This window comes from Rosa rugosa, chromosome 6 (assembly GCF_958449725.1).
Source record: "Rosa rugosa chromosome 6, drRosRugo1.1, whole genome shotgun sequence".
NCBI classification, from domain to species: Eukaryota; Viridiplantae; Streptophyta; class Magnoliopsida; order Rosales; family Rosaceae; genus Rosa; species Rosa rugosa.
Window position 1 is genome coordinate 20,892,982 of NC_084825.1, and position 12,384 is coordinate 20,905,365.

General features: G+C 41.8%; 1 long non-coding RNA gene across 2 annotated transcripts; it reads left to right on the top strand.

The window, feature by feature from the left end:
• Positions 1-4,112: 4,112 nt before the first annotated feature.
• On the top strand, positions 4,113-4,767 carry LOC133713962 (uncharacterized). Of its 2 annotated transcripts, none has more exons than XR_009848369.1 (3): positions 4,113-4,197; positions 4,364-4,473; positions 4,587-4,767. It is a non-coding gene; the product is annotated as an uncharacterized LOC133713962 (long non-coding RNA). The 2 variants fall into 2 exon arrangements; XR_009848370.1 differs by having other exon boundaries at positions 4,162-4,225.
• The last annotated feature ends 7,617 nt before the right edge of the window (positions 4,768-12,384 follow it).

Consider the following 12,384-nt stretch of genomic DNA (forward strand, 5'->3'; position numbering starts at 1 on the left):
ACAAAAATAAAATATAAATTTTAGGGCCGGGTTAGGGCCGGGCCGTATGGTAGGGCCGGGCTTTATTTGTGTGACCCATACCCTACCCTAAATAAAAAAGGGTCGGGTCGGCCCGCCCTAATGGAAGGGCCGGGCCGGGCGGGCTTAGGGCCCAAGGGCCATATGATGAGGCCTAGGGGAATCTAACTTCAGACAACAGCATTTAGGGTGCATTGTCTGAAGATAATGTGACAACAGATGAATAAAAACAGTTGTGTGAAACCAAATCAGACAATATCTTTTAGCAAGTATTGACTTAAAAGTTATTGCACAACAGACAATGAATAACAGTTGTGTGATTGAACAATCAGACAACATCAAAAATCAACCATTGTCTGAATAAACCTTGAACAACATTGAAATAATAATTGTTGTCTGAATTGATCCATTCAGACAACATCAAAAATCAACCATTGTCTGAATAAACCTTGGACAACATTGAAATAATAACTGTTGTCTGAATTGATCCATTCAGACAACATCAAAAATCAACCATTGTCTGAATAAACCTTGGACAACATTGAAATAATAACTGTTGTCTGAATTGATCCATTCAGACAACATCTATTATATCAACCATTGTCTGAAAAGTAATTGCACAAGAGCCAAGTAATGACTGTCGTTGGAATCGAAAATTCAGACGACATATATTTTTTTGCTGTTGTCTGATTATTTCAGACGACAGTTAAAATGTTTGCTGTCGTCTGATATGTGTTGTCTGATTGAAAAATTGGTGTAGTGAAGCAAAATAGAAGCATTATAATTATTCTCATAAAGAACATCCTGTATAAAAGCAACAGCCTTATCTAAAGACAGATTAATAGAATGATCTAAGCTAAAGTGAGCTGACTTAAAAGCTACACTATTTGTTTTGACGAAAAGTATGTCGAATTCTAACAAAATCAAAAACTTGCACATAATCCTTACAATCATCAAGAATCCGACTAATGCCGGAGTTGTTAATTCTCACCTTGTTGATTCATCGCAGCTACCAATATTGAACAGTCACTCTCTAGCTCAATTTCCTTCCAAGCTTGGTGAATGGCCAAAACCAACCCAGCTCTTCATGCTTCGGCCTCATTATGTAGCGCCGAGCACATATGTAGTATGAACTTGGACCAAGCCCCTCTGAATGCACCTCTGTCATCTCGTGCAACAACCCCTACACCACCACTGCCTTTTTCAATATGAAATGCCTCATCGACATTTAATTTCAGTCCACGTGGGAGGGAATTCCCACTTCTTAACTGTAGGGGCCTTTGGACGCAATCTTTCGAGGATGATGCTGCTGGCATGGTATTCCCCAAGTACGTGCATGGCCCATGTCGCAGTGGGCATGGGATTGAAAGCACTGCCCAAACCATATAGAATTGCTCCTCTCAGTCCATAGTGACCGCAAGCACGTGATGACGTGAAAAAGATGTCAACCAGTCTCTTTCCAACATGGGATTGCATGCCATATCAACAATCCAAGTCTCCAAGATTGGATTCGCCGCTGCATGGTTATGTGCCCTAAGCCCTAGAGGGCTATATAACCAAAAACACGCCACAATATTATTACAGTATTTGAAGAAATGCGATTTTAACTCACCATGGCACTGATGGCAGAATGCGCAGTTATAATTTTCCAACGGCACCCTCTTCTTCTTTAGAGCAATATCTCGACATAATCTCCACACAAAGCTTCTAATCTTAGGCTGAACATTAGCTTGCCATATAATCTTCCACAACGCCTTCAACTCAACATGACCAGTAGAGGTAGAAGCCTGCACAGGCATGGAGGCAACTTTCCTTGCAACATGATACCCGCTCTTGACTGTATAGAACCCATGCCTATCAATTGGTCTTCGCGAATTGAGAGGAATTTTACAAATAATTTTCACCTCCTCAGATCGATGAAAACAACTCTTCTAAGTTCTAACCACTCAACCATCCATTCATTGGTCACAGGGTCAATTACGTCAGGTACGCGCAAGTTTTCCAGTCCCTCCATCACCGGCAAGTAAGGCCTGAATGTAAAAGGTCTAGGGATCCACGGGTCTGACCAGGCTGATATAGAAGTACCTGTACGGCCAGGCACGGAACCAGGAATTAAATTTGAGGTGGGCTATATTTACCTTATGCTGGAAAGAAAAATTATTCTTAAAAATTTGGCATAGTCTACTTCGTTTTGATGGAATATCTCAATTGCATAACACTTGTCAAAATATCATTCACAAAATGCATTTTGTTACCCAAATCTAACCATAGAAAATTAAAGCAATTCAAAGTTAAATATTCGATGTCAATACAAATTCAACTAGAGGGAACAAGAAGAGTCATCACTAGATGGACTTAATCACTTTGTACCATGTAAGAGTCAAATTTAATCCAACTTAACCAAACCAAAATTAATAATACAAATTCAATCTCTTTTTTAAGAATCAATAGATTTGATTACTTACATTAGAAAATCTAGAAATACCCAAATTCTAATCTTAATTATATTCTAATTTCATAAAAAAAATTCATACCTCAATAAAGTTGAGGGAATGAGAGCAGAGACGCAGAGTGCTGAGGAGAGGAGAGAGTGACCTCTACCAGGTGAGAGACCGACGACGCTGATGTGCAAAGAGAGGTGAGAGGTGAGAGGTGAGAGGTGAGGAGGGGACGACAGAGAAGAGGAGAAAAGGGGAGAAAAGACAGAGAAGAGGAGAAAATGGAAGAAAAGGTGAGGAGGGAAGTGGGGGAGGACATAACAGGGGAGAAAAGACAGAAAAGAGGGGAAAGGGTAGACAAAGAGTTGTTGCAGTTTTATATATTATACATGTTTGAACTTTGAAGTGCTATAACTTAGGGTGTATATAATCATTTTATTTTTATCCAAAAGTTGGGGTGTGCTGCAGCACACCTTAGCACACCCTTAGTTCCGTGCCTGTGTACGGCTGTACCCACTTGATAACTTACACCCATGTCAAGCAACTCCTTCCCCTTCATTAGGCTCCTCCAAGTATACGAATCCCCTGGACTCACTGAAGCATGCAAAACTCCATCCTTGTTTATTTCTTCGTGAACTACCATTGACCATTTTTTTTAATTTTTTTAATTTTTTTTGTAATTTACTTTTATATGTTGCAAGTTTGTAGCTATTTTACAAGATAGACTCCAGGTGCCTATTATCATTGCATTTTTTTGTTCTGTGACTGGATGATGTGCTTATCCTTCTCACCCGATAAAGCTAGCCATCATCTCTCCATAAACAATTCAATTTATGTTGATTGGCCCCACTTTTCTGCCCTAGTGTTTGTGAAGCTATTCTGGCTGCAAGGGAGAAAAACGGTAATAGTTTTAGAACTGTGGCATAGGGATGGGTTCGCGAAACCGAAAACTGAAAAAAACCGAGCCGAAAAAACCGAACCGAAAAAAAAAACGAACCGAAACAAAAAAACCGAACTGAACCGGTTCGGTTTGGTTTTCGGTTTTACTGTGTCAAAAACTGGTTCGGACCGAACCGAACCGAACCGAACTTACTAAAAACGACGTCGTTTTTTGAGTTTTTGATCAGAAACCCTAGAGCCCTGCGATCTAAATTGTCCTCACTCAGCCTCGCGAGTCACGACATTCATTTCAGCCTTTTCATTTTAGCATCTCTTCTTTAGTCTCTCTTCTCCGCCGCTCCTGCCATCAAGGCTCTGAAGGTGCCAGATCGCGACCGCAAGAAGGTTATAAACATGAAGACCAGATCGATGGCCAAGACCTGAGCGGGACCGTGAAGCGGTGAAGGAGAATCTTTCGGTTGGATGCACGAGATTACGGGCGACGATGTTGAGGTGCTGGTATGAACCCAAGGTATTTCAATTTCAAATATCTTTGCTTTTGATGATTCGGGTTCAATATTGTTCTGAGTTTGTCTTGATTTTGTGCTGGTATGAATTTAATGGCATAGAATGGATGAGCTTGTTCATGATCTGGTAGAGAAAGATTAACGGAGCAAGGATCATATGATCGATCATGATGTTTCCCAGCACCGTTAACGGAGAAAGATTAACGGAGCAACTTCTGTAAGTTGAAATCTGACTTGTTTAATAGTGCTTGTGTTTTCTTTTTATTGAGAATATTCTAATGATGATAGTGTTGTTTCAGGCTCATGTTGGAGAAGGCCTTGTAATTGATGAATGGGTATAACTATCACCTCTGATCTATATATGTTAGTAGAATGAGCTAAACTTTTCATGTTCTTCTAATTGAGAACTTCTCCTAATAAAGTGCATGGTTTCTGCACATGGATTTCTTTAGTTACCAGACCAGATCACCTTCTAATTTTGTCAGTCATGTTCTTGCACAGGATATGATGAAACACAAGGGATGCCTATTGGGGGCCACAAGAAATCTCTTTCCTTAATTACAAGTCAGGAACTTGTCTTCCTTTCACAACTTGATTTTAGCCATTCCATGGTATGTTGATTACTGCTTTTGTATTATGTGGTTGTTAAAATCTTAATCATTTAATGGCTACTAATTCAGGCTCATGTCGCATTCCACTGTGCTGAACCATACTTGATTTGCAGGTGTTGAAAACTGTAGGTGTTGTGGATGTGAAGCAAGCTGATCCTTAGGGCGACATCCTGATATGGGGACTTTCCAAATGGGAGCAAATGTGGGCAGATTTCAATGGCCTTGATTTTTTAATGTTAATGATTTGCTCTTTTAATTTTTTTTTATTGATAAGGCTCCAACGACCTTGATTCCCAGTTTCCAGAGTGATTTGTTTTAAGAAGATGGACAATTGGACATGATTCAGGACTCAAAATAGACTAAATATATTAAAATATATGGAAATGGTTATATTTGCGGATCAACTAGACTAAATATATTTAAATGTATATAAATAATTTAAAAAATAAAATAAACCGAATGTGAACCGAACCGGTCGGTTCAGTTGTCGGTTCTGAACTCTCAAAAATAAAAAACCGAACCGAACCAACCGAAGTTCAAGGTCGGTTCGGTTCTCGGTTTTGGCTCAAAACCGAACCGAATGAAACCGAACCCATCCCTAATCAAACATCACCTAGAATAGAAGGCCCTGCTGGTTCTGCCATCTTGATCAATGATCTGTAGTGTCTGATTGCTCATATATGACGAACTCTTTGTGCCCGTGTCTTCTAACTCAATTATCTGTGGAGTTACTTAATGCCAAATTCCACCAGAACTGACTTGTTGTAGAGCGAGTCATCACTTTGATTGAAATCATTACAGTTGGGATATTTGTGTTAACGGGTCAATGCTATGTTGACTTGATCAAGGTCTGCTGAAGAATCCATTGTGCTGATGTGGCAGTTGGTTGAATGCATTTGCCTAGCTGGAGTTACTTTTGGTAAAAGTTGGTTATTGGTGTTTGTTGGGGTTTTATCCAACAAGTACTATAAATAGGGGTGGCTGTAATAATTTTTCTAAGCTTTCATAATTGAAGAACTCAGTTAGATATCTTCTTCATTTTCTCTTCTCTGCATTCATATTCACCTGCAACCTCAAGATCAATCATCCATGGCTGCAATGTTATCATGGTATCAGAGTGGGTTACCCACGTTTTTGGTTTCAGCGATGGCCACACGTGCTCACCGTCACCCAATATAACTTGTCCACGTGTATGGCTTGAGAAATCGCCACACGTGCGGGGGCGTGTTGAGAATGTGTATAAATATAACTTTGCTCATGGGTTTATAAGGGTTTGAGCCACTAAATCCATTGCCAATTGGTTCCTTGCACGTGGGAACCGGAAGAAATATCATAAAAATCGGCCAAAAACTTGCTGAACCAGCAGACTGAAAGTCAGACGGAAAAACCGGCAGAAGGAAAGGAAAAAAAAAAAAAAAGGAGGAAGGAGAAGCTACAGCCCAGAGGCCCAAGCCGAACCCAAGCCGAGCGCAAGCTGAGCATAAGCCGAGCCCAAGCTGAGCATAAGCCGAGCTCAAGCCGCGGTCCTTAAGCCACGTCAGCACAGGGTCCCACAGCCACGTCAGCAACCAGACCCTACTACCACGTCAGTAGCGGACCCCAACTCCACATCAGCACTGGACCCTAGCGCCACGTCAGCACCGGTCAACCATTTCCAGTCCACTTTCCGGCCACTTTTTCTGACCACTTTTTCGGGCCAAATTTCTGGCGACCTATTTCGAGGTATTTTTTTTTCTAAAAGTTCCCTTTTTTTAGAGTTTTTAAATTCATTTTCTCTTCTTTTTATTGGGGACTTGCAACCTCCCTTCTTCTACCCCCCTTTCTTCATCATAGGGGAGACCAAATTAAGCCGAACTGTGGGGGTTCGTGCTCACTCCAAGCTTAGAGCTTATTGAGATCTCCAAACTTAGAGTTTGTAGAGAATTTATGATCGACCACTTACGTCATTGTTTCGATCTAATCCAATACCTCTTGGAATTTAATTTCTTAAAAGCGATTACGCTAAGGAATTTTATATGTTTTCGTGATAGCCTTTTACGCTCCGAAACTAACCCTTTTTCTTGTTCTCTTTCAGGATGAGTAACCTGAACGAATTGGACTTTGCTCTATTGGGAACAACTGGCTCTGGATATCACAGGTGGGTTCGTGATGTCCGCCAGCATCTCAAGGCCGATGGAATCTTAGATATGATTCTTGAGCCTTGCCAGGACGTGTTAACTGTTGAGCAAGCTCAAGCTTTGGAAGTAAATAGAGCAGCCTTAGAGGCAAATAAGGCGCAAGCCGTCATCCTAATGACTCATCATATGGATGATTCGCTCCAATACGAGTGTATGAATGAAGAAGACCCCAGAAGGCTGTGGATCTCACTCGAAGAAAGATTTGGCAATGTCCGTGACTCCCTGCGTCCTGACCTAGAAGTGAGATGGCATAGCCTACACTTCTGTGATTTCAATTCAGTTCTTGACTATAACTCGGAAACACTTTGCATTAAATCCTTAATGGAATTCTGTGGTAAAGAGATCACACATGCGATGTTGATTGAGAAGACTCTCTCTACCTTCCCCGTCTCTGCATTGATGGTTGCTAAGAACTATCGAATCGATGTTGCTGCAGGACAAATCACAAGGTTTCATGAGCTCATTGGAGCTATGAATGTCGCCGAAAAGCATGACAACATCCTTGTGAAGAACTATAATTCGAGATCCGTGGATATAGAGCATATTCCGGAATCCAATTATAGTCGCGCCCCTAAGAGAAGGCGCCAAGAGCGAAACCCTAACCTTAGGGATACTTCTGGACGTTCTAGTCCAAATAATCGCTCTACTTGGGAAAGTAACCGCCAAAATAGGCGAACACGAAACCGAAGAGGTCAATGTGGAAAGAGAAAGGGAGACAACACCTCTGGCCATGTTGGTGGCACCACCAACACTAAGAGCCATCTAAATGACGCTTTCAAAGCGCCTCAATCAATGGAGTCTAAGCAAAGAGATGTATGTTCTCGATGTTGAGTATCCGGTCATTGAGCACACATTTGTAGAGCTCGTGGAGAAATTGTCACCGCCTACAAAGCATATTGTGAAGCAAGAGAAACTCACTATGTGGAACAAGAAGATCAAGAAGATGATCTAGAGTGAAGGGTTGAAGACTACAAATCTGGCTGGGATCAATAGATCGCCAATTCTGTTTAAGTCTTTTTATTTTCCGAGAGATGTAATAGGCAATTGCCATATATTTTTGTAGATGCCAATGGTTTAGTCTTTCTTTAAAGTAGGCTCACCCCAAAGTAAGTGTGATATCTAGGAAGGTTATGAGATTAGTGGTACTTAAGCGAGCCTTGCTCCACCTAAAACTCTTTACTCACCTAGTCACATTCATTTTGGAATTACCGAAAGAAGTTAGACGACTACCATTGTTTTGCATTAGCTAGCATTTTGGATTAGATTTTCTTTGGTCAAAGAGACAATGATGTAACTCCGTTGGCTTATGAATAAAATTTCTAGTTCTTTTCATTATGACTCCATTTTGATTCTAAGCATATGACTTTGTGACTACGATGGCTGGGCCATCAGTATTAATTCAAGGACATGGAATAGCCCAAGAATTCCCCTTGCCAAATGGCACCTTGATTACTGTCACAAAAACCTTCTACGCTCCTAGGGTAAATCGCACCTATGAATAGCCAACGGATTCCATGCGAAAACGCATGTAGAGAACGGAAATGAGTTCCTTTGCAATACCTCTAATGATTGCGAACAAAGGCGCATCGTAGAGAAGTTTATGTGTCTCTCTAGTGGACTCTATGTCACTATCCGAGCTATTAAATCCAAAGTTATGCGAGAAGATCTCTTAGATTTAGACACATATTGGCTTTGTGACGACAGGATATATCATCCTAGTCATGATATGATGGTCCGTCTACTAAAGAATTCACACAAACATCAATTCTCTCGAGCGAAACGAAGCATGAATCAAAAGTTGATTCCTGGACTAAATGTGACCGCCGCCGCTGCCTCTAGCGCCACAGCAGTCCACCACCAGCCCAGGGCTGGCACAGTCCCTATCCATAAACGCCATGGATGGCGTCCATCATGGTGATGGCGCCCCAGGTGATGCTGCAATCACCAACTTGCTTCAAATAGCGTTTCAAACGCTCAGGCCCAACCACAATCCTCATTGGTTGCTTATAAAGCCTCTCGCTCGTTTACAAAGCCTGTTCCTTTAGGAAATTAGGACTGAGACCGTCCTATGCAAAGGATATAAAAATACTCATTATGTTCTTACATAGAATCCGTGGGGATTCTGTGGACTAGTTTAACCAACTTGCGGATGTTTAAATATCTCATGATGTTGGTTGACACGCAAACACGCTGGTCACGTGTTGTGCCATTGTCCACCTGTAATGTTGCTTATGCTACACTCCTAGCACATATCATATGACAACGGGCTCACTCCCCAGATCATCATATTCAGTCAATTGGATTTGACTATGCTAGAAAGTTTAGATCGACGACTTTCGATGGATATTGCAATGGGACTGATGTTGGACATCACATTCCCATGTACATACCCAAATGGTCTCGCGGAAACGACTACGATGGTAGTCCGGACATTGGTAATGCGCATCAATCTCCTTATATTTACTTGGGGTGATGCAATATCGCATGCAGCTATGCTAATTCATCTACGACCCATCACCACTCAATCTGCCTCTGCGTTACAGCTAGTAATTGGGTACAAGTATCGTACTTACGCATATTTGAGTGTGCAATTTATGTGCCACTTGCGTTGCCACAGCGCTCCATGATGGATCCTTACAGACGAATGGGAAACAAAATGCCCTTGCTAGGCGATCTCCAAATATTTGAGATTCCAACTATCGTCCGCCACTTAATGCCCTTGCTAGGTGATCTCCTTACCACTATTTGCGGATGTCACTTTGATGAGACAGTCTTCCAGTCGTTAGGGGGAGATAAGAACGCGAATGTTCAGCAGGAACGACATGAATTGTTGTGGTCTGTCCCCACTATGTCTCATCTCGATCCCTGTTAAAGTGACAAGATCACACAAATATGTTGCAAACATGCCTTCAAGGAAGGACGTCCCAACGAGAGGACGTAGCTCCACCCTACACGGAGGTAGGCATGGTGCCAACGCCAACGAGAGTGGCACTCTGGCATTACAGGCCATGGCCCCAGCTAGGATGCATGGGAGGCCCGTGGGTTCGAAGGATGCTTTGGCAGAACCCAATCCTTGGATCATCGACACTCAAAATCCATCTCATGAGAATCTTTCGGGTTATGGTTATCGTTGGGGGACGCCTCGACGTCAGAACCTATTCCTGAGAATATAGAGTTCTATGAAAATTACACTAGTGTACATGAGACGTGGGATATAAACTCCATCATAATTGATGATGTAGTCACCCATTTAGTTGCTCATGAGTTTGTTGAGTCTGATGATATCGAACCACGCTCCGTTGATGAATGAATGTCAACGTAGAGAAATTTGGCATAAATGGAAAGATACGATCCAGGTTAAGATAGATTCTCTAACGAAGAGGAAGGTTTTTGAGCCAGTGATGCCAACACCTCCTAACATAAAACCTATTGACTAATGGGTCTTTGTTAGAAAGCGTGATGAGAAAAAGAGATGGCAATCTCACCTTATGGCGCAAGGCTTCTCACAAAACGCCCTGGAATCGACTACGATGAGTCATATTCTCTCGTAATGGATGTCATTGCACTCCACTACCCTGTCAGTTTGGTAGTTTTCGAATAACTGAACATGCAGCTTACGAATGTGGTCACTACGTATCTCTATAGGGATCTAGATACGGAATATACATGAAAGTTCATGGTGAACTTCATTTACCCAAGTCAAGTGGCTCTAGACCACGGAGCGCGTTTACAATAATGTTGAAACGCTCACTAAGATGACTACTTGATTGGGAAGGGATATGCCCACGCGTTTCCATAACAAGTTTCAGATTCTATCGCGATTCATGTTGGACATGATATTCATTGGAAGCCCTTAAAGAGTTAAGGGAAACCGCTGAACACTTGAAATCCGAGTTTGAGATGAAGGATTTTGGGAGAAGGTCAAGCCTTCAAGCACCCCACGATCGTCCGTAGTCTTGATCCTAAAAAGGATCCTCTTCGACCGAATGATGATGGCGAAGATGTGCTAGAGGCGGAAGTGCCCTACATAAGTACAATAGGCGCATTATTGTACTTAGCTCAATGCACAAGACCGGACTGTGATGACCTGGATTTTCTGTTATTTAACTTTGGTAATTAGTAATGGACTAGTTGTATGAATAATTGTTATTGTGCTTTATTCATAAGTTGTATGTGAGGTGGAATGGTTTTCGTACGTATAAATATTCGAATTTCACAGTTTAGGGGGTTGTGTGAAGTTTGACTTTTTATACATTGGGATTTTCGGAAAACTTCTTTCTCGAAAGTTGTAGAGCGCGTCAATACGAGTTCGTGGACATGCGGAACTTGAGAATCGGAGTTCGTATGAGAAAGTTATGGCCATTGGAAGGAATTTCCATTTTGGTATAAATAGAACTTTCCCAAGTTGGAAACTTACTATTTTCATTATTTCAATTTCCGGAAAACTCACTTTCTCTCTCTTTTCTCTCTCGGTCGACTCCTTCAGAAACAAAATTTTCTGTCTGACCCGACCCGAACCTTGTGACCCGACCCGACTTTTCCGGCGAACTGCGGTGGTCTTTGGCCATGAAACTTGGTCAGCAGGTTCGCCTCCTGCGTCTGGTCGTCCCTGTGGTGTTCTCTAGTGGCGTTATCCATCGTGTACGGCGCAGCAAGGCAGTGCAGATTGGTGTTTTCGGACCCGACCGGAAAACGCAGCTCTGGCGACGGTACGGCTTCAAGCTTCCTTCCTTGGCTTCGTGGGGGTCGTCTGAGTCAATCTATGGTGTTTGTTTGGATCGATTTACGTGGAAATCGGTTCAACTCAGATTAAGCAAAAATCCAAACCTTGTGAGGTAGTTTTCGACCCTTTGTGCTTGTTTTCTGACTTCGAGCTAGTTATGAGAAATCACAAGCATGCTTAGATGAAGCTTTTTGCTGTTGGAAGTTTTGTGAAATATTGAGTTTTGGCCGGCGGCGGTGCGCCACTGCCTGTGGAGGCATTTTGGCGGTGTTCCGGCCATGTATGGGGCTGTTTATGGTATTATATGTTTTCTACTCGTCGATACGAGCGTTTTGATATATAATACGCATATTTTGGAGTTCATATGAAATTGTTATGATTTTTACGATTTCATACCGGTTGATTTATTCGATACGTGAGGATTCGAGCGTCCGATCGACTTGTGGTTTGGTCATATTGATCGTGGACGTATTCCGGAGACTTTGGGAGGTCTCGGATGTGGTTTTACCTCGATTGGCGCCAGTTTGGGGGATTTTAGTTCAAAACAGGGGTTTCGGACTTAAATCGGTTGTGAATTGTTACTGAGTGGAAACCGTATGTGATTAGGTACTTGACGAAGTATTTTGGACGGTTGTTTTGTGAATTGGCTGCTTTGTTCTTGGTTGAAGACGCAGCGGGAGTTTCGAGGTGAGTAATCTCACAAGGGTCATTAATGAATGGAATACCGTTATTTTGATAGTTATTTAGTAACTGCAAACTATAGTTGCTATTAGTAGGCATTCCTGAGCGGATGACTACGTATATATATATTTACGTGAAATATATATGTTTTGGTGGTTTGTGGATTGCGGAAAACAATAGGCATGAATGATGCGTTTTATTGTTTTGGATTGTGGCTTTCGGAAAACAAATACTTTAGAATTGTTGATTTGATTTGTTTTGAAAAGCGTTGAGATTTGTGTATGAAAACAATATGCATGAAATGATGTTTTTTATTGTTTTGTGGCTTTT